This window comes from Eleutherodactylus coqui, chromosome 9, assembly GCF_035609145.1.
Source record: "Eleutherodactylus coqui strain aEleCoq1 chromosome 9, aEleCoq1.hap1, whole genome shotgun sequence".
Classification (NCBI taxonomy): domain Eukaryota; kingdom Metazoa; phylum Chordata; class Amphibia; order Anura; family Eleutherodactylidae; genus Eleutherodactylus; species Eleutherodactylus coqui.
In genome coordinates this window covers 46,931,205-46,954,998 of record NC_089845.1, presented here as the reverse complement: position 1 = coordinate 46,954,998, position 23,794 = coordinate 46,931,205, and positions in this window count along the sequence as shown.

Sequence of the window (23,794 nt, the reverse complement as noted above, 5' to 3'; positions counted from 1 at the left end):
CCCGGAAAATCTCCAGGGCTTGCTGCACTGACCATGCAGTTAAACAGTGGAAGATTTCCGTGGACAGCTCTAGTGCTGAAATGTGAAGAGCACTCAACTATCATCTGAAATCTTATGGGGTTTTTATTGCATTGTTGACTCATTTAAAGAATCTGCCCTGTGAGGCATGACATGGTAATAATAAACCTGTAACTGAAGGAGTTAGCACTGAACTGGATCGGGGTGTTCTGAGCGATAATCGTTCAGTGTAAATGCTACCAGCGACTGAATGACCAACAATAATTTGTTCGACGTTCAGTTTTTACAGGCATAAAAATCAAATAACGATCGGCCTGTGTAAACGGGTACTCATTCATCTATGAATGACTGCCTGTTTACCGTAAATGCAGGTGAGCGGAAGCAATCTCCGGTCTATTCCGCTTCCATTCAATGAGCGAACATCGCTCCTGCGTGAAGGCACAGCAGTAAATATTAGGTTAATTTCACATGGGCGAGCGTGATATATGGGAATGGGAACGCATGCCGCACACGTGGATGCGAGGTGTTTTTTGTGTCAAAAATGCCTTTCATCACTTTAGTATGACTGCGGTACTCTGACATTGCTTTCAGATGAGCTGGAGGATCAGCATGTGTTTCCCATTGTTTTGCATTACACTCGCATGCACCTTGTGTGCTGTGCGATGTGTTTTCCGACCCTATTAGAAACTATTGGCAAGATGTACCGAGGGAACACCCAAAGATAGGACATGCCATGAATTTTTCGCACACTGCGATGCAGGAGATGGTCACCTATGTATATGACCCCATTCAAAAGAAATGGGATCATAATCATGTGAGATTTGTGCTTCTCGCAATGCACAAATCTCGCCTTATTTTCTCGACCGTGTGAAAGCGGCCTCACTGGGATGACTGTTGGGTATTTAAGCATCTGAGATTCATTCTATGTCCTGCTTTCATTTATTTTGAATGGAAAATTTGCCCATTACAGTCTATAGAAAGTGAATGAAATACGGATGCATTCAAATTGTGTATTTGTGCAGCATATTACACACAGAATTTTTACGCATGTAATATGCTGTGCTCAATCACCATTTACATTGGTATATTCAAATCAGTGTATTTTTCACGTGACTTTCGGTCGTGTGAAGACATATGCAGCATGTCCTATTTAGGAGTATTATGCATCGAAATAAGCCATAGAAATGAATGAGCCATCACTAATATGCATTGAATATGCAGGGAACCTACAATGGGCCCTACATTCAAAACAATAGGCCCTTTTGTGTCATTTTGCAAGCATAAATACACTGTGTATTTACAAAAATCCTACAGATGGGCCAAAATACACAGGGAATAGGCGATTTTTGGTAATGCAGAATACGCTTACGCCGATATGAACAATACTGGAAAATCTCTTTAATGAATGTCCTCATAATGATAATTTTCATGATAAAATTAATAAACCTCCAAATATTACAGATAACATTAGACTTTTTAGTATTTAACACATAATTAGTTTAAGATGCCATTTAGTTTTGTGTTAATTCCTATATATTGATTTTACATTACATGTGTGTTGTAGCAAAATTGTTTATTCGGAGAGTGAATTTGTGAGTTTGATGCTAAGGCAACTTGGATGAAATTTAAGTTGGGTCCAATATTCTCTGGCGCAACTTGCCTTGGGCAGCACACGAACACACCATGCATGTGCCGTCTGATGTATGGGACCCCTTACATGTATATGTGCTATTTTTGTCTGCGAATTGGACAAATAGGACATGCGGCAATGTTTTTTTTTTACCTTCAAATGAATGAGTGCTATTTTTGTGTGATTTTCAGACCAATTTTTTTGTCCGAAAACTAGACAGAAATATCGACCGTGTGCAAGTCAGGCCGGTCTCACACGACCGTATTTAAATTGCGGATTCTGTGATCGACATCTACACGGACAATCACGGTAAAACATGGGCATTAAAAGGCAGGCATTTTTGAATTTTCCTTAACGCTCGCGGATACGAATTGCGTAAGAAAAATCGCAGCATACTCTGCTACCCCGCATAATCCGTGTGGACGGCCTCCATTGATGTCAGTGGAGGCATGCAACCCACAGCCCATACGTAATTAACATTGCATATCGGTTGCAGGTACCCAAATCATTGCTAAGAGAGGGAATGGGAAATACGAACAAACAAATAAAAACCTGTACTGTGCATGACTGCCTGCCAGTCTCCACTGTCATCCGCAATACAATAAAGTGCCATACGCCGGGTCACCGGCCGGGTTCACAGCCAGAATCCGCGACAAGCCTCCAGCATGCGGAAACCAGCCTGCTTGTGTGAGCCTGGCCTAACCTAAATTAGGTAAAATTTGTTTATTTGTTGTTCTTCTGTCTAATTCTTAAACATAACATTGTAAAAAAATAATCGGCTTGTAAATTACATTGTATTCAGCATGATTAAAAAAAATTGTTTTTACATTTGCTTAGAAGTCATCCTAGAGAGCATTCGTAATCCTTTTGACTTTCACCTAGAGGGGTAGGTATATAGAAAGTAGAGATGCATATATCTACATAAATGTATAAAATGCATATGCCAGTGCGTAAAGCATTTATGAAAGAAAAGTAGGAAATAACCAGTTACTACAGTACCGTGATTAATATGAGCCTTCTTGGTTCCTCTTAAGAGAAAGAATACAATGCTGTATTGTAATATCCTCCATTCTCTAGCTCTTTTTTTAAATCCATCAGATAGTAGACATGTCATTCTTGTTACGTAGTAGTAGTGTAAAGAGTTAATTCCCATAAATAGAGCAACAGTAATGTTATTCTTCAATAAAAACAATAAAAACTATAAACTTTTCTTTACAACACACCTGTGATTTGACATGGAAACACTGAAGGTGCAGATGCTTCATGTATTCCCTGTTGTGCCTTTTTAAACACCTTCACATATGGTTTGCCTCATGCCTGTGAAACTGCTTGTTGTTTATGCCATATAAACAGAACAGATTGATTTTACACCACGGAAAGTCAATGAATTACACTGTGAACTGAAAAGCAAATTCTACACTACTGTGGTTTGTGGAGTTTCTAGCATTAAAGATCATATAGGCTCCAGGCCAAGAGAAGTATGTTATTTATCCAGTGATCTAACGTAACTAAATTAGAGTGATAATAGAGTGCTGTGGAGTGGTTACCCGCAGTACCATTTACATGACACAAGTTGAGATTAGTTTTAATTGGGCAGGGGCCACTACAAATTGCTAAAAACTTAAGTCTGACAATTCTTTATTTTTGCATCGCCAATTTGCAACTAATAGAATGTATAGTCAGGTGTGTGCCTTTAATTACAAATATAAGTACATATGTAACAATTGTGTTTACACTACAACGTGTTTACAAATATATGTGGTATGATATTGGATTGATATTTTGTAACAGCAATAGACTGAATAGAATATTGAAGAGTATTGTCTTATTTGGATACACCTTTTTGATTAGATGTCCCCTGAGCTAATAAGCTAATTATAGGGATTCTTGTTAATGGGACTGCCAATAACCAGATGTAATGCAGAAACAGTTGGCAGCAATTATTACATTTTCCTGCAGAGAAAAATACATGGTGCTGACTGAAATCTATGGATAATGCATATAACGCATCATTCACATGAGTATATGTGCTTTGATGCTGGCCGCATCAATGAAGAATAGCCACAATCGAGTTTCAAGCTTAGTTAGCATTTTCTCGTCCATTCACACAGGTGTATCGCAGGAAAAATATGCAGCAGCGCTGACATTCTTCAGTAGGCAGAAATCCTGAGATTGATTTTTAATAGCTTCAATAGTGGCAGTGTTACATCCGCTTGGCGCACGAAAGCATCATTCCACAAAAAGGACGCAAGTGTGTCCATTTAAAACCTGCAAACACTCTCATAAAATAATAAATGGGAAGGCTTTCCTTAAATATGTAACGAACAAGGGAGAGACCCTGCCTACCATGGCAGACTGATCGCGTTGATACATGCGGGCCTGCACTCTCACCTGGGACCTAACTATCCCTGATTAGGGAGCTGGAGAGATGAACTAAACAGACACACAGGACACAACACTGAACTGACACACCGAACACAGAACAGGACTAGACATACGGAAAATGTCTGGCAACCAGCACAGACATATCAAACACGTCGCTGTTCACATCAAACATACAACAAATAGTGCATAAAACAGGAACCCCACCCAGAACTCACATGTAAGCAGCTGAAATACCACAGCAAGTCTCAGTGTCCTCATACCAGGGGGACAGACAGTCAGCCACCGGGCCGACATAGGGAACTGTGTTAGGCATCAACTATCTGATACACAAATGAGACATAAGACGTCTGGAAGCCGCACCTGTCAGGGGATGGAAAGAGGGGGTCTGTATATGATGCAGACAAGGACTACAGGTGTTTAAACTGTTTTTAGGGGAGTAGAGAGATGCAGACAGACAAGCAGGCAAACACAGCTCTGAGTGGGCACAGGGCAGTGATATCCAAGCAGTAAAATGACCAGCATGCTGGTCTTTATATGCTGCAGAGTAAAGGGGATTGGCTGGCAGAGATCACCACACCCAGCCAGCTCAATCATTCAACACCTGTGAGCTGTGCTGCTAGAAACCCTAGTACTACAGGTCCCAGCAGCACAACACAAGAGGCAGCTGTCTTCTTTTCCAAGCTCTGGACACAGGTAAACTCCCTCCCCCTCTGTTTTATTTCAGCTCCCTTAGGAGTGTATTGGAGTTTCCAGTGTTTTTCAGCAGAAGATAGGTCAATATAGATCAACAAGCGAAAAAGGACGGTTTCTTGTTTTGATGATCTATTTTTTTTACGCGACCGTAAATTACTCATGGGAATGAATGCATTGGAATCCAATTCTTCGTATGGTCACAATTTTCGGCTGACATATTCAAGCGGCTAAATAGCCGCGTAAAAACTCTTTTGTGAATGAGGCCTAAGAGTGGGAATAGCTGTGTCTTCCAGAAAAAGAAGAAAGTTTGATACTGTATTAGCCCGTTGAAAAACTGTTATCACTCTAAGGCCTCAGTCAGACGGGCGATTTTTTGCGCGATTTGCGCATGCGCATGCGTCCGGCGATTTTTAAAAACCATTGCTTTGCAATGGTATCGGACACATGAGCGCTTTTTATGCGCTCGTCCGATAAATTATAGAACAGAAATCGCAGATCGCACCTATCTGCGATCTGCGATTCCTGTTCTCTTCTCCATATGCGCTCAATGGGGCCGGCCGCATCAGCGCCGACCCCATTGAGAACATATAGAAGACAAATCATTCTTCTCTGCCACAGCTGTAACAGCTGTGGCAGAGAAGAACGATGTTTGCCCATTGAATTCAATGGAGCCGGCAATACAGCCGGCTCCATTGAAAGCAATGGGCTGCCGGACAGCGCTGGATGAATTGTCGGGAAGGGCTTAAATATATGAGCCCTTATGAATTCATGAATGGGTGTGAGTCAGACCTGCCTCTGATTGGCTCAGGCTGAGCCAATCAGGGGCAAGTCTGAGTCACACCCCCTTCACACCCACTGCAGGTCGGCCGCGCGGAACTCCAGCTGCCGGGACAAGGTAAGTATATATATTTTTTTTATTTTAACACTTTTCTGGATGAATTGCAGGGAAGGGCTTATATATTTAAGCCCTTCCCGACAATTCATCCCACACTCGCCCGCAGCGCATTGCTTTTAATGGAGCCGGCTGTATTGCCGGCTCCATTGAATGCAATGCGCTGGACAGCTCTGGCCCGTTTCTAATGAAACGCGACTAGGAGCAGATTTTCGGGCACCGGTCACGCGATTTTCGGATGTGCATCCGTCATGCGATCCGCAAATGCGCGAAAAAAACGCCCGTCTGACTAAGGCCTAAGACTATAGATAAGCATATCTGCAAGAACTGACCTTTTATTAATGTCTAACAAAAATAAAAATAATATTAAACAGCAAGCTTTCGAGACTACTTAAGTCTCTTCATCAGACACATATACTGTTACTGATGAAGCAACCTAAGTAGTCTGAAAAGCTTGCTGTCTTACATTACTTCTTTTATTAGTAGTTGTCATTTAAAGATATCATATCTACAGAATGGTATTTGTTTCTCTCACTGAGAGCAATAACAAGTTCTCCATAAAAAGAGATATTCTTTACAGCCACCCACTGTTTCAGCCTGAAGAGGGCCTATCATGGTTTTTTTTTCATATTTAACTCATTTGTGATGTACAGAGGTGTGAGTTGGCTATAAAGCAGGTGTGGGAGCTGAGTCCATGGCTTACCCACCGGGAGGACGGTGTTTGAAACAATTGACACCTGCTGCAAAAAGCCACAAACAGAGCTAACTCCAATCTCAACCATTTAACAGCTTATATGCATAGTCAAGGATGACCATGATATGTAAGCCATCAGCCGGAGGAGGTCCCACTCCTCATCAGCCTCTTGTGATGTGATCATGATGGGTCAATGGCTGCCAATGGCAGTCCTAAGCCTACTGAAGGCTCCCTGAACTGCCATGTATTTAAATCTATTGAGCCCTACTTGTAGAAGGATACAGTATGATCTGCTAATGTTTAAAACTACAATATTCTGAAGTATTGCAGTATATTATAGAAGCAATCAAGCAATTGCAGTTCAAGTTCATCAATGGGAATAAGAAAAATGTAAAATTAAGGTAAATAAAGATTTTATAAATAAAACAATAAAAAATATAAAACATTAAAAAAACTTTTTTTTTTCTATAAGAAATCTTAGCAATAGAAAATAAACATATTTGGTATCCCTATGTCTATAAATGCCCAAAATATTTAAGCATCACATTATTTATCCCATATGGTTAAAATCATCAAGCAAAAAAAAGAAAAATAGAATGCCAGCATTTCAGTAACCCAATCTCTCCCCTAAAATATAATAAATAATGAATGAGTAATGATAATAAAAATGAATGATAAATTCAAATAATGAAAAGTTGTACAAAAGTTGTATATATCCAAAAATGGTAGCAATAGAAACTACAGTTCACCAAGCAAAAAAACATAGCCCTATCAACAACGAAAATTGTAAAAGTTATGGCTTTCAATATATTGTGACATAAAAAACATTTTTCTTTAAAAAAAAAAAAAAATGGGGGGGGTAAATTTTTTTTAAAGTAGTACACAAGAAAAGGAATCTATAAAGGTAGTATCTTCATAATCATACTGACCTGTAGAATAAAGTTACCATGCCATTTCTACACTATGAACACTGTGAAAGCATAAACCCTTAAAAATGTCACAATTGTGTTTTCTCATTTCATTGCACTTTAATAAAAAGTTTTGAATATACAACCCAAATTCCAAACAATTTGGAAAGCTGTAAAAAAAGTAAATGAATGTTAAACAAATGAATGCAATAATTTGGAAATGCCATCTAAAAATATTTTATTTACAATAGAACATATCAAAGGTGAAACTGGGACATTTGTCCATAGCTTTAGAGATGAGCGAGTATACTCGCTAAGGCACATTACTTGAGCGAGTAGTGCCTTAGCCAAGTATCTCCCCGCTCATCTCTAAAGATTCGGGGGCCGGCGGGGGGCGGGGAGCGACGGGAGAGAGCAGGGAGGAACGGAGGGGAGATCTCTCTCTCCCTCTCTCCCCCCAGCTCCCCGCCGCAACTCACCTGTCACCTGCGCCAGCCCCCGAATCTTTAGAGACGAGCGGGGAGATACTCGGCTAAGGCACTGCTCGCTTGAGTAATGTGCCTTAGAGAGTATACTCGCTCATCTCTACATAGCATCAAAAAATGAACTCAGAAATTGAAGGCAGTAACACATCTCAAAAAAGTTGGGTCAGGGCCATGTCTGCCATTGTGTAGCATCTCCTCTTCTTTTTGCAACAGTCTGTAAATATCTGGGAAGTGATGAGAACAATTGCTGGAGTTCTGGGAGAGGAATGTTGTCCAATTCTTGTCTGATGAAGAATTCTCGCTGCTCAACAGTCCTGGGACTTCTGAATTGTTTGTTTCATAATGTTTCAAATGTTTTTTGTTGGTAAAAGGTCAAGACCAGAGGCGTAAGTTGAAGCTTCTGGGCCCCAATGCAAACTCTGTAACAGGGCCCCCAACTATAATGGTTTATCCATAGCACTGGGCTCTCTATATAAAGAAGCCAAAGGCTCCTAGGCCAAGGTTCAACTGCATGCCCTGCATCCCTGTAGTTACGCCCCTGGTCGGGACCCCAACGTTTTTGGAATAGGGGTTGTATTATATGTTACATTAAATGGTACTGTTTAAAAATGAAACTTGTCCTGCAAAAAACAAGCTCACAGAACATGTTCTAGCTATAAAAAATAAAACTCTCTTCTATTTACACAAAATGCTCCAAAACATACTGCATTTAAAAATGAATTCTGCAAACAAAACAACCCATTTAAGGGTCACAAATAGAAGTGGAGTCCCAAGGTGACTAAAATTTCATTCACAATCTCAGTTCAAGATCCTAACTAGAGATGAGCGAATTGGTAAAAAATTTACTTAACTGGTTTTCATTTTATCAATGAATTCAATGAATGGCCGAGTGCTGCCTGTGATTGGCTGAGTGCTCAGCCAATCAGATACAACCCTTTCAGCAGGCAGGGATTTTAAATCCTTGTCTGCTGAAAGAGATTCAGGATAGTGCCGGAGACCAAGCAGAGAAGACGTGCCAAAGCCCCAACAGCGGCGGAGAGGTGAGTATATATATTTTTAATGTTTTTTCACCAGATAGGGATGATTTTCAGGGAAGGGCTTATATTTAAAGCCTTTCCCTGAAAATCACTGCAGGGGTTGCCTGCATCCCATTGCTGTATCATGCATGGACCCTAGAAATTATGTTTTTGTGATTCAATGCAGCGTAGCAGATAGAGCATGCTACTTTTTTGTTCAGATTTGCTATTAAAAAAAGCTATGTACACTGACATACTTTGTATCCTTCTAATACGAATCCTACATATGGTTGCATGCATATGACCTTAAGACCAAGACCAACTATCTGTATCTCCCCTGGTGTTACAGTCCTGGCCATCCCTGCTCAAGGTTATCACCAGCACTTTGGGTCCATACTTCTGTTACCCCAAGAGTGATGTTTCTCCCATCGTGACCAATGAAGGGGTTCACCCCGAAACGCATATATTTGCTGACTTTTAATTCACTAAATAAAACAGAAGTTGGATATTTCATCTAATTGCTTTACAACTTTTATCGGAGGGTTGCGCCAGGACACGAGCTTGAGTTTATCACATCTATATAAAAAAAACCCGGTGATCGAATCCCCAGTGTTCCCATTGTAACAATAAGGAGGTCACACTAATCCAAATAATACAAACTTTTAACTTTTGTTCACAATGTTAGAACATGCACCTCTAATATTAGAAATAAACGTCCCAATGCTCTTATATAAGCCCTAAATATAATTTTGTAATTAAATGTTCTACTTTTTTAGTGTTAGGGATTGAGCCAATTATTTATGACTTTCTCTGAATTCCGTTAAACTGTAGTTTTATATATATAATTCTCTTGAACTAATACATACTCATACATATAATGAAAATGAATGATTTAATTAGCATTTTTGTTTGTTTTTAGTGCCTTTTAATGCTTTGTAAGTTTCTGATTTACCTGTGAAGACATTTTACATTCAGAACAGATGTTCGTGAGACACGCCATGATCGCACAGTCACACAGTACACGTCTCGTTCCATCGATACTTGGAGACTAGGAATTCCGATTACAACAATGTACATCTGCACATAATGCAAGGAATGAGACTGAATTTAATGAAAATAGCTGTCAACAAGTGGATATTAGGAAAATCTAAAAATGCATCCTAATGAGATGAAACCCGATCTCACTCAACAGAGTCTCAATGTAATGTATTCAATAGCTCACTAGACCTGGTGGTCAGAAACTAATTCTCCAGTGTGTAATTAGTTCACAGCATATGCAAATTGCTAGAAAGTTCAAAAAGAAATAGAAACGCTCTCTGCTCTGAAATTTGACTTTTTCACAGATGTGATCTAAATTTATACCTCGCGAAGAAATCTACAAGGAAATGGGATCTCTCATTTGGAACTTATTTTCTGAGCCCTTGCACATATACATGACATTAGAGAAATTAGACTGTTGTTTTGGTGATAGCTAAGGGTCATGGCTGATCAAACAAAACCAAATTGTTATACTCATGTGGTCTACACTACATTAGGACCTAATCATTAAATCCAGGTTAGTGGCTGCTCGGTCTCCAGTATTTTTTCTGTTAAAGGCTTCATCTGTTGTTACATACATATGCTGTGTGCCTCCTAGTCAATAGCTATCGATAGACAAAGTCATTGTCTTTCATTGAGAAAATATTCATATCATTCTGATCAAGCAACAATATTGTTTTGCAATAAAGGGGGTCGAAATTTAGGAAAAAGTTGTCCGTTTTTGGACAATCCATTGTTAAAAGCAAGGGGTTACATGATTTTGGTTGATATTAATTTTAGGTCACCGCTGTACTCTTGTCTAGGATCTCTTAATATCGTGCAGGGATAATTTGCTAATTGTTAACGGAATGCAGTGTTATGATGTCGATTATAAAATATGATCAAATATCTCTCTGTATAACTGATATAAATCAATCCTTTGCAATCCAATTTTGGATTCAGGGTTTCCTAGGGGGCTTTCTCTTTCTACCATTATACAATGGCGCCATCTGCTGGCTAGAGGCAGTACTGCAGTATGTGACATGCTGGAAGGGCCCCCGACAACAGATCGGCCAGTAATCTACAGTAAGAATACCCTGCCGGACATCTTCCGACATTGGAGCTGTACAGCCTTCAATCAGAATGTCTTCAGACGTCAGACAGTGGATTGGAAAGGGTTAATAAGTATTCTTGTTTATAACAAATTATGATTCCAATGGACCGCAGCACAACGGGTCAAAATTAGAAAAATATTAGATTCCTCTCCTTCTGATAATACTGATTCTCTGTTCTACTTAAGGCTTCTTCACATTGGCGTGATTTTCTCCGGTTATGATAACCACGGCCACATGACGGGATGAAACAAAACCATTGATTTTAATGGTTTCATTTTCATTATCGGGATTCTCGCTGTTAATAGTACAGGCTAGAAAAGATAAGACTTGCCCTATCTTTTCCACATGTAGTTATATACTATTTGCAGGAAAGATAGGGCAGGACCTATCTTCCCACTGTTTTATTCAAACTGGCATGCTATACTGTGGAATTTGAATACTCTGAAAAAAAACCAAAAACTAGAGATGAGCGAGTATACTCGCTAAAGGCAATTGCTCGATTGAGCATTGTCTTTAGCGGGTATCTCCCCTGCTCGAGACAGAAGGTTCAGGTGCTGGCGCGGGGCAGCGATGAGTAGCGGCTGTCAGCAGGAGGGAGCGGGGGGGAGAGAGGGAGAGAGAGATCTCCCCTCCATTCCGTCCCGCTCTCCCCTACAGCTCCGTGCCCGCTGCCGGCACCCGAACCTTCTATCACGAGCGGGGGAGATACTCGCTAAGGGCAATGCTCGCTCGAGCAATTGCCTTTAGCGAGTATACTCGCTCCTCTATACCAGCAACCCTGTTTATGTGCAACTACGCTCTGTAGCGGCGAGCATAGTTGCATATACGGCCATGTGTTTTTGCCCTTAGCTATGTATGTAATAAAGTGTTGGGTAATTCTTTAAGGGTGTCTTCACAATATGCCTGTCAGGCACACAGATGTGGATATGTCTTGCCATACTTTTTGGGCTATCTGAGGTGGCATCACCTAGAGAACCCTGGTATTTACGCTTAACCTCTCCAAATGGGATATTGGCTTTGTAGTGGAGTCCAAAGCCATTACACACTGAGATAGTCCCAGTAAATAGCTGCTAACACTGCACTGGTCCAAGGCACGGTACCTGTAGGTCTGAACTGAGGCGGAGTAAAGAAACTAGCTGATGTTAGGGCAGGTAGCATGGGTGTATACATGAGGTCTAAGCTGACAGTGGCAGATTCAGAAATACAGAGCCAAGCTCAGAGATCACAGAAGACAGAATGGTGAAAAATGGGGACTAGGGATTCTCCATGGGAGAGGATGGCTAATATAGCAGTTGATGGCTGGTGATTGGATAAGGACAGGACTAGGGAGCCTGAACTGGCCATTTAAGAAAGGGGCTGGAGCGCGTGCGAACCATATGGACAGAGGCCTAGGAGTGGCCAGAGGCAGAGGAGAGCCGTGCACCATGTGGCAGACTGCAGCATCTGACCACAAGCCCAGAACAGGTGAGTAGTGGTGACATGCTGTGACAATGTCACAAATTTACAGTGGCTAAAACTACATCTATTTTTTATAGTAGATCCGCTGTACGGGAGCTTGTATCGCTGGCTCACAGCGGCGCGGCAGGAGCAAATTTCAGTTCTTGCACCTCCCTTCCCTCTCCATTCAGTTAGTGGCCATTCAATACTAAACGGCTGCTATTTACACGGAGCGATCAGCGATCTGCTCATCATCCATCGTTTATGCTGCATAAACAATGAGCGATGAGTTTAACTATGACAGTGCAGGGCAGCATTAAGTAGTGACAGGCACACTGATTGCAGTAATATGTTTGTTTTATGAATCTGTGCAGTAGTTTGTCAGAAACGTACATTGTATCAGTAGCAGCTACACATAGAAGACTACAAGAAATAGTCCTTTAAATTCATGAGTTGCTGGCTTGCCCTGCCCAATGTACTCTCCAGCCACTGATTGACAGCTGCCTCTCTATGCACAGAAATAGGCACAGAGAATAGGCCATCAGTATTCACAACTGGGCAACCCCGTTGGCAATCAATAAACAATATACAACCAATTTTAAGGGTTTATTAGAAAATAACTGTGGCCTGGTTTCAGCCACATTTCAGCTTCCCATCAGATCGTATCCTCAGAGTCCCTTTAAGTAATCTACTTTTCTATTATTCTAGACTATTCTCTGCACTGCAACTGGGATAATAGATGGCAAGATTGGAGGTTTTCTTCAGTACACAAGTAACCAATTTTATGCACGACTCGAGCAAAAGTTTCAGAGTGAATGTCTTTGTGGCTGATCTGATCATATTGCCCACCTGGAAGCTTATATTAGGAATATGGAGGAGCAAAATGTAGCTTTGAAGGCAATTTACAATTACGAAAGCAATACTCTGCTCACTGGGCAAGCAGTTAGTGAGATAGATATGGAGGTTGGAAAAACTGGTCAATAGGAGCAGGCAAGTAATTGGCTTAATAGAGTGGAGGGAGTATAAAGGTTTCCCTGAAAAGTAAGGCCATTTCTGTTTCTGTGCTTCAAAGTAAAATTGTCAAGTTGGGTGATCATGCAAGGGGGTCCATCTCAGAAATGGTAACCCTAGTGGAAACGGCTCTCCCTAACAGCTGGGAAAATAGCAGGACTGTCTGTTATCTACCTGGTGCCAGGATTCGATATGTGGTAGAATGGGTGGATAGGTTACTGGGAGGGGCTGGTGATGACCCAGCTTCCATGGTCTACGTGGGAACTAATGAGAGGATCCATAATAGTCATATTTTACTACTTTTGCACTATAAAGGCATGTTTTTACAAAAAAAAAAGCCTCATCAGCTACGTGAAGCATACATAATACCCTCTTATCGCCGTGCAGCCTGAAGAGGGTAGCAATATCGAGGAGATTAGAGAGGAGAGGTTATGGACCTCCCTACCAAGTTGTGCCACTCCAATCTGGCTTTTTAATTTAGGTAAAGGGGTTGTCTCATCAGAGAAAACCCCTTTCGGAATGTGAACCCTGGGCTGATCATTTGGTCGCTCTGTGTAACTCTCCCAGTGAAAGCCCTCACTGACTGACTGACTGACTCACTGTATGACTGACTAAGGGCTCATGCTCACAAGCGTCGTGGGATACGCCCGCGGATTTACGCTGCGGGTGTACCGTCTTTAAAAAAAAAGTGCCTGCTGGTGATCGCGGAATTCCGTGGTCTCCATTAATGCTACATTAATGGAGACTTCCTGCGGTGTAAATCGGCAGCAAATAGAACATGCCCCAATTTATTTCCTGCTGAGGAAATCCGAGTAAATTCCAGATGTGAGCATTGACGGGCAAAAAAGCTATTAGGTTCAGTAGAGCCTAATAGCTGCGGAATTCAAACGCGGATTTCCGTCGCGAGAAATGCGGTAGAAATCTGTCCATGGGCATTCACCCTAATTCACCACTAGTTCTCTAACTTCTCAGTATCATACAAACCTGAAATTTGACAGGAGCATTCTTTAGGTCCTTAATAGGAAAAGTAAAGGGGTCACAACTTGATTATTTAATGCTAATTGCAAATGTAGTGGCACCCCTATGTAATGTACCTAATCTAATTCTCTAACTACCCGGTATCGTATAAACAAGAAATTTGGCATGACATCGGGAAGTTAGGAAATAGGAAAAGTAAAAGGGTGACAACTCGATTATTTATTGCTAATTGCAAAAGTAAGTGCACCCCTATGTAATATAACTTCCCAGTGTCATACAAGCATGGAAATTGGCACAAACATTTTTTAGGTCCTAAATAGGAAAAGTAAAGGGGTCACAACTTTATTATTCATTGCTAATTTCAAAAGTAAGTGCCCCTTTATGTAATGTAACTTCCCAGTGTCGTACAAGCGTGAAATTTGGCATGAGCATTCTTTAAGTCCTAAGAGAGGAGCGAGGGAGGGTGGCACATTCTGCAGAGGGGCATTGGTGCATGCAGCCTGAGCAGAATCTAACTCTCCTCTATGTGTATACATATTTAATTCCTCGGTTTCTTGGAAGTAACTGCGACGTCATAAAACTTTCTGTGCCAACAACACTTAAACTACTGTATCAAATTAACTTGGGTGAAACTGAGTATATCTGCTAGTCATTAATATTGTGATAACAATGCCATAGTATTTGTGTTATTTTGTATTCTACATCACCAAGCTCCTACCTGGTGATTCTGCAACTAATTTTCTTATAATTTGAAACATATTACTTGGCCCCCAATGTCTTGAGTACTTAAAAAAAGTATGCAGTTTTATACATGGTGGTTCCAGAAGGGCTGACCTTTCCTTTTACTAACTAAATGCATCACTAGAACCAAGAGTAGGTCTTGTACCCAAGGGAATCCTGATCAATTACATCTGCAAATGAATTACATAGATGTGAGTTGACTTATTTTTTATTCTTTGTCTGGCCTCAACAACCCTGCTTGGAAGACAAAGTTATGTTAAATCTAAGAAGGACTTTATTGTGATTAAGAGAAAAAAAATGTGCATTGTATTCTGCAGTGTATATATGGTATATATGTTATGTATTATATGTATTAATAAGGGTCATGATGATGTGAAAATGATGTACTTTAAAGGCAACTGGAATTCTAGATTTTCTATCCAAGTATTCACATGAGCATGTGCATGTGCCGTACATAAAACTGCGCAACCACGTACGTGAACAAACACGCATGAATGCAGGTCCATGCAGCAGTGCCTTCAATGGGGCTGCAGCTGCTGTCAGCAGCCCCATTGAACGCTATAGGATGCCGACAACCCCCTGCGGTGATTTTCAGGGAAGGGCTTGAAATATAAGCCCTTCCCTGAAAATCTCCTGTGTGTGGAAAAAATATATATATACTCATGTCTCCACCTCTGCAGTGTAAATATTCCCCATGGTGAGTCCTCTTGTCACTGAATACTGTGACAGCACTGTCACAGTGTTTAGTGACAAAGGGACTCCCTGCAGGGAGTAAAGAATCCCCTGCCACAGCTGTCACAGCTGTGGCAGAGGATTTATTTATCTCCGCGGGGAGTAAAGAATCCCCTGCCACAGCTGTCATAGCTGTGGCAGAGGATCACGATGTTCTCCCATTGCTTTCACTTCTGCAGTCCCATTGAAAGCAATGGGCTGCTGGCAAGCCCTGCAGAGATTTTCAAGGAAGGGCTTTAAATATAAGCCCTACCCTGAAAATTATTCCTAGAATGTGTTAAAATAAAAAACATTATACTCACCCCTCCTCAGCTGCCAAGGCTCAGGGGCGTCTAGCCTGTCTTCTCCCTGCACTGCTCTGAAGCTGTTTAAGCAGATGGGGATTCAAAATCCCCGCGTGCTGAAAGGGCTGTATCTGATTGGCTGAGCACTCAGCCAATCACAGGCAGCTCTCAACCATTCATTGAATGACAGCTGAGTGCTTCGTGATTGGTCACAGCACTCAGCCAATCACAGACAGTGCTTTGCCATTCATTGAATTCTATGAACTTCTGAGCAGTTCTTAAGTGCTTCATAATTAATAAACAAAACTCATTAGATTTACATATGGTCCTATAAGAGCAGCACATTGTAAAATCATGATGAGTTGTGCTAAATGATAATCTAAGTTCTACCATCTATGACATTAAAGGGGTTGTGCCAAGTTATAAAGTTATCCCTTATTATTTAGACCGGGATAACGTTATGATCCTAGGGATTCAATCCTAACAATAGGAATCTGGTCGATCACTGAGTGAATATTGCTCTAATATCAGCACTGGAGAGCACCTATTGATGGCACTTTGGCAATCTCCGGCACTGTCATTGAAGTGAATGGAGCAGTGGCACTCGTTGCTTTTCCTTTCAGGTCATCTTTTTCAGCATGAAATATTCATATCCATTTTGGTTTCACGCTACTTAATTTTCATTGTACAATGATTTTTTTCCCCTTTTTTTCCAAATCAAATCTTGGTAGATTAAGAATGTAATAAAATGGATTTATGAACAATGAAACAAAACATATAGGAAGCATAAATTATAATGACTTGGCATTATAACACTAAAAAGAATTCACAAGCTCAATATATATGAAATTCAATTAAATTTTGTCTAAGGTTTGATACATAGAAAACCCATTTGAACATATTCTATTAAGAAATTCTTAGTTAACCTCTTGAAGACCAAGGTGTCACGGTCCTAAAGGACCAGACACTTTTTAGCGGTTTTAGCCACCATGTGGTGGTCTTATGGCCATTTTTCTTTTCCTGGCCTGCCATAATTATTTTTGCTACATTTTTTTTCATAACATACAGTGCTATATTTTAGTATCTTTTTCACTGAATTTTTTTTCCATTTTTTTATTTTATTAGGGATAACATATACAAAAATCCCCCCCCCCCAAAAAAAAAAATATTTATAGTTCTTTTGGGTTCCTCATTTTGTTTTAGATGTTTTGATATATAATATGTACAATCTCGGATTACAGGATGGATATGGCGACGGTTTATGTCGGCATCAGTAGTGAGTAGAAATGTGCGAGCACCAAAATGCTCGGGTGCTCGTTACTCGAGCCGAGCGTTTTGTAATGCTCAAGAGCTCGTTTCGAGTAACGAACCCCATTGAAGTCAATGGGACACTTGAGCATTTTTCAGGGTGACCCATACTCTGCATAGTTTTCAATGGAGCCACGGCTGCTGCCTATAAGCCCTTCCCTGAAAAACAATTATTTTAGTGTAAAAAAAAAAATAATAAAAAAAAACTTACCCTCCGCCGCTGCTGTGTCTTCCATGCGGCAGATGTTTCCTTCATCCTCGCTAGTAAAAAGAATTCCCTGCTGCACATCTGCCACATCTGTCACTGATGCAGCAAAGGAATTCTTCAATTCCCTACCACAGCTGCGTTAGAGGATCCTGCTACCGGACCCCCAGTAATCGGATTTCAGGGAAGGGCTTTAAATATGAGCCCTCCACTGAAAAACTAGGAGAAATAGTGTAAAAAAACAAAACAAAAACATACTTACCTCTCTTCGGGCTCAGCCGCATCTTCTCCGCGCTGTCCCCTACTCTGTAGTGCTGATCTATCAGCAGACGGGGATTTAAAATCCCCACCTGTGACAATAAAAATGTCACAGATGTGACAGATGTAGCAGCAGGGAATTCTTTTTACTAGCGGGGATGAAGGATACATCTTGTGTTCTTCATCCCCGCGGGGGACACGCCAGCGGCAGAGGGTAAGTTGTTTTTTTTTTACACTAAAAGGATTGTTTTTCAGGGAAGGGCTTATATGTAAAGCCCTTCCATGAAAAACAATTCAGGGGTTCCGGCAGACCATTGCTTTCAATGGAGCCGGCGGCAGCAGCCATGGCTCCATTGGAAACATGTGGGGAGGAGAGGGTGAAATTTTTTCGAGCACCGCGTGGTGCTCGCCTCGAGTAACAAGTACATCGAGTAGGCTAATGCTTGGACAAGCATGCTCGCTCATCTCTAGTAGTAAGTCATTTTCTATTTTTCATATATATTTTAATTTAATTCTTTTTTGTTAACATCTATGACCCCTCACCCATGATGGTATATAAGACGTTTGCAGGACATTCACATGTGTTTTATTGTTTTATTTTACACTTTTTCACTGCAACTAGAGCAACAATAGGAGCCCTAGTTACAGGGGAAAACAACCCCCTTGGCCTTTTTTCATGTTTTTATTATCTTTTTCACATTACTTATTTTTTTCATTTGATTATATTATATTTTACACGCATCACTATTTTTTTATTTATTTATTCTTATTTTTTTTCTATGTGTTCCCTGCTGTCCCCACATACAGATCACTGATAAACAGTGATATAATGATGATGGCACATAGGATCATTGATATCAGTGATCTGTATACATAGTCATGCAGAGAAGTCTGGCTCCAAGCCTCCAACTAGAAAGAGAATCCCTGTAGTGTAATTACTGACATCACGGAATTCTGTAGCAACCAACCACATGTGGAAGCATTCGGCAGCACATTATGAGTGCTATATTCGGGGCTCTGTCATACTATAGGATTGCGCTCTCAGTGTCATAGCCAGATTCTGCCAGTGGGGTTGTGTGCAGGAGTGCACAGCACCATAACATTTATCATGTAAATTAATGAGCTGCAGGCGCAAGGACCAGCCTTCTAGCATGCTAATGTACGTGGGCTGTTTGGGAAGGGGTTAAACATGAGGTCTTTCTTTTTAGAACACTTCCCCTTTAAATATGGGTCATGCAAAGCTTCAAATTAGAGATGAGCGAGCGTACTCGGCCACGCCCCTTTTTCGCCCGAGTACCGCGATTTTCGAGTACTTCCGTACTCGGGTGAAAAGATTCGGGGGGCGTCGTGGGTGAGTGGGGGGTTGCAGCGGGGAGTGGGGGGGAGAGGGAGAGGGCTCCCCCCTGTTCCCCGCTACTACCCCTCGCCCCGCCCTCCCCCCCGAATCTTTTCACCCGAGTACTGAAGTACTCGAAAATAGCGGTACTCGATCGAGTAATTACTCGAAACTAGTACGTTCGCTCATCTCTACTTCAAATCCCTTGTGCTGGTGCTGCAAGAAAATTGGATACCTGCTGCTGGGTTACCTCATAGACTGCAGCTGATTACTGTGAGTTCAATCAACTGGATACCCTACAATTGGCTGTTGTTGAGATACACTTCTAGCAAAAGAAAAGTTTGCTTGAATTCCATTCTATTAAACACTGTCATTTTGCATATTGGGATGAAACAAAACCACTGATTTCAATGGTTTCGTTTTCATTAGCGGTGATCTCTCTGTTAATAGTACGGGCAAGAAAAGATAGGTCTTGCTCTATCTTTCTCACACGTAGTAAATACTAGAAGCTCCTTATCATTCAAGATGGCTCCTCACCAACTTCCACTCACTCCTTCGAGCAACACACAAGCACAGACAGAACACATACCGATATGGGAAAGAAATCACAGCACAAACCACAGTGCTACTTACAGGACATATAAGGTGACATTTGCAAATTATGTAGGGTATATTCCCTTACCAACATGGGAGAGTTTGGAAAAATTAGCGACTGAAGGCAACATTCATAATATTAACTTTGCAAAATGCAGTGTGAGGAAAGCAAACAAAATCGTGATACACAGTTAGGTAGGAAGTTTGGCATTTGCAGTCTCTTAAGGCCCTTTTACACACAACAATTATCGCTCAAAATTCATTGAAATGGCCAAAAGTAAACGATAATCATTACATGTAAACATAAGCAGTCATGCTCCATTCATTCACTTCGTGTTTGCAGCTGGTTTTTAGTAAGCATAAAAACCATTGTCAAGTCGCTCAAAAAATGTTCCATTTGAATGAAATTCATGCAGTCTTTTGAGAGGCTTGCTGACTTAAAGGGGTTGTCCCGCGAAAGCAAGTGGGTCTATACACTTCTGTATGGCCATATTAATGCACTTTGTAATGTACATTGTGCATTAATTATGAGCCATACAGAAGTTATCAGAGGTTATTCACTTACCTGCTCCGTTGCTGGCGTCCTCGTCTCCATGGTGCCGTCTAATTTTCAGTGTCTAATCGCCAGATTAGACGCGCTTGCGCAGTCCGGGTCTTCTTCTTTTCTGAATGGGGCCGCTCGTGCCGGAGAGCGGCTCCTGGTAGCTCCGCCCCGTCACGTGCCGATTCCAGCCAATCAGGAGGCTGGAATCGGCAATGGACCGCACAGAAGCCCTGCGGTCCACCGAGGGAGAAGATCCCGGCGGCCATCTTCACCAGGTAAGTAAGAAGTCACCGGAGCACGGGGATTCAGGTAAGCACTGTCCGGTTTTCTTTTTTAACCCCTGCATCGGGGTTGTCTCGCGCCGAACGGGGGGGCTGTTGAAAAAAAAAAACCCGTTTCGGCGCGGGACAACCCCTTTAAGGGGAGTAAACAATGTACTCATTCTGTTTGCTTTGCATACATAATGAGTACATTATTTACTAATTCCAGGAGAAGACAATGGAATCCTGCTGGCCAGATAATCCCTTGCATAAACACACGCCCACTTGAGCAGACAACTTGTACTGAGTTTACTTCAGCCAATGAAGGAAATTGAGATAATTAAAAGCCATTATCTGTACATGTAATTTTATACATAAATGTTGTCAGTTCCAGCAGTTGGGTGGCTGTTTTAGCAATAATCGTTGGTTGTAAAAGGGCCTTTACAAGCACAGATCATAAAGGTTACCAATGACAATGATGCAGTCTCTAAATAAGGGCACTCAGCACATTAGTTACAGTCTCTCTTAGGGCTCGGTCAGATGAGCGTTTTTTTTGTGCATGTATAGGCCGAGTATAAGCCGAGTCAATGAGTTTTACTAGTTTTTTGTGGTAAAACTTATTGACCTGGCTTATAGTCAGGTCGGCTAATACTCGAGTATATATGGTAAGTCAAATAAGAGATGCAACATGCAGCTCATCTCATATATTTCATAATTCAGTGTACAAGATGAGTCATGGAGAATCATTGGCTTGTCCATATGCAGTTCATATGAACTGAACATACAGAATAAATGAAGTAAAAGATGATTTAATCAAAGGCATACAATAAATTTGCACCTTACAATAATCAGCTGGAATTAATCTAAATCCATAGTAGCCGAAATGTGAAAAATATATTATGTAATTAAAAAAAATACATTTGAAATAATTATGTGACGGTATTTCTTCCGTTTCCCTTATCGTCACAAGATGTGGAAAATCAATATTTTCTTTTCATCTAGACAAAAAAGTAATCATAGTTCTAAATCTCGGAAACAACTTGTGACTGAGGATAAAATCAAAGGCTTGCTTGATGACATCACAAGGTTGGAAATCACAACTTGTTACTCGGATAAATAGAACAAAAAAAGAATATTTCAAAGGTCAAATGTTCTCGTCTTGTTTGCTTTTCATCATATATTTTTGTCCGCGGAAAAAAAATCTAAAGTTATAATCTGACTCTATTGTCTGTTTATCTATAAAAAGGTCTTAACATACTCCGGATCAGAAGTCTATGAAGACATCATAAAGGCAACGCACATAGGGTACATTTACTGGATTGTTTCTAGCAGATTTTTCAGCATGTGTACATAAGTCACAAATTTTAGTGCATGGCATCTTGTGCACCAAAATGTGTGACTTTTTGGTTTTTACGCCAGTTCCGCCAAATTTTTAAAAAGTCGTCAGGGTTCAGCTTTATAAGGCACAGGCTGCAACATGTTATATAATTTACAGCATAATCTGGGGTAAAATACACAGACATCTAGGCCACTTTGTAGCATACAGACAGTCTGGCCCAGAACAATCTTCACTTAGACTGGTGTAAAAAGATGCTAGTCTTAGGCCTCCCTTGCACATGCGGGGGGTTGCGGCGGGGTGGAGAAAGAGAGAGAGATCTATCTCACTCTCACCCTGCCGCCCCCCTGCTCCCTCCGCCGCCCACAGCTGCGTGCTTGTTGTCAATAGAGCTGCGGCTGCTGCTTTACATATCAGCCCTTCCCTGAAAAAGAAACATTTTAGTGTAAAAAAAAAACAATAAAAAACTTACCTTTCTGCCGCTGCTGTGATCCCCGCGGGCATGAAGAACACATCTGCCGCATGCGGCAGATGTTTCCTTCACCCCCGCTAGTTATTTAATATGTTTTTATTGAGATTTCACATTTCAAAGCCAATTGTCAAATAAACAGTGTTTATAAACATAAATTCTGTGGTCGTTCTTCAGTTTACATTTCTCTTTTTCTTAGATTAATTTATTTTAACTGTATAGATAATCTAGCTTAACTCTTGCTAAGTTTTATTAATAGCGTGCTAATTGCTTACTTATTCTTAATCTTTCGCTTAGGATGAAACAGAAAGGGAGAAGGGGGAAGAGCGATAAAAGTATGAGGGTAGAGAGGAGGAGGAGGTCATAGGGGGAGGAGCCGTTGGGGGCTCTGGGAGGGGAAAGTATGAGGTGGTCAGGTCTGGTCTGCACGGCAACTATCACCCCTTAGAGGACGTCATTGGTGGTGAAGTTCCATAGTAATTGTGTTCAGTTTGGCATCGCTCCGCTAGTTAACCATTGATTAAATTTGTCCGAGGAGCGGAAGCTTATCCATGTTGCCCAGGTGGCGTAATAGTTGGAAAATTTAGCTTCGTCCCTCGCCCTTAGTTCCTCCATGTATTTAATGTCGTCCATAGCTTTTACCCACCTTAAGCGTGTGGGAGTCTCCGTTGTGTTCCACAATTGTGGTATCACTTGCCTCATTGCTAAAAGGAAGAATTTGAGGACCCCTTTCTTAATCGAGGCAACTGGTTCGGGGATGATGGAGAGGAGGGCCATCTCTGGAGAAAATGAGATCTCTGCCGCAGTGAGGGCGTTATACAAGGCATTGACTTGCCTCCACAGAGGGGTCACCAGAGGGCAGGACCACCAGATGTGGGTCACTGACCCTAAGTCATTGAGGCATCTCCAGCAGTTGCTGCTGATATTGGGGTACATTTTAGCCAGGCTCGCCAGGGTACGGTACCACCTGGACAGGATTTTGTAATTTAGTTCGTGATGCCTGCCTGAAACAGACATCTTGTGGGTCATGGTATAAGATTTGGCCCAGTCGCTATGTTCGAGATGCTGTCTCAGCTCTCCCTCCCACTTCCCCTTGAAGCCCAACCCACCGTCTGGCGCATCCCCGGCCATCAAAATGCCGTAAACCGTGGAGATCTCCCCTCTCCCTTCGGGTGATGTAGCACACATCTCTTCAAAGGGGGTGGGCTGACGGGTCAACTCCGAGATCTGGCCCTGAGCTCGTATAAAGTGATTTAGCTGAAGGTGTTGAAGCCACGCACCGGCTATCTGATTCCTCTCCCCCAGTAGTGCCTCCAGTGGTTTGATTCCATCTGTTGTCATTATGTCTTTGATTCTAGGGACCGGTATCTCTAGCCTGTCTAGTAGGGGTAAGCCCCGTGTGCCCAGTGGGAAGTCCGGGTTTCCCACTAGAGGTGTCCAGGGGCCAG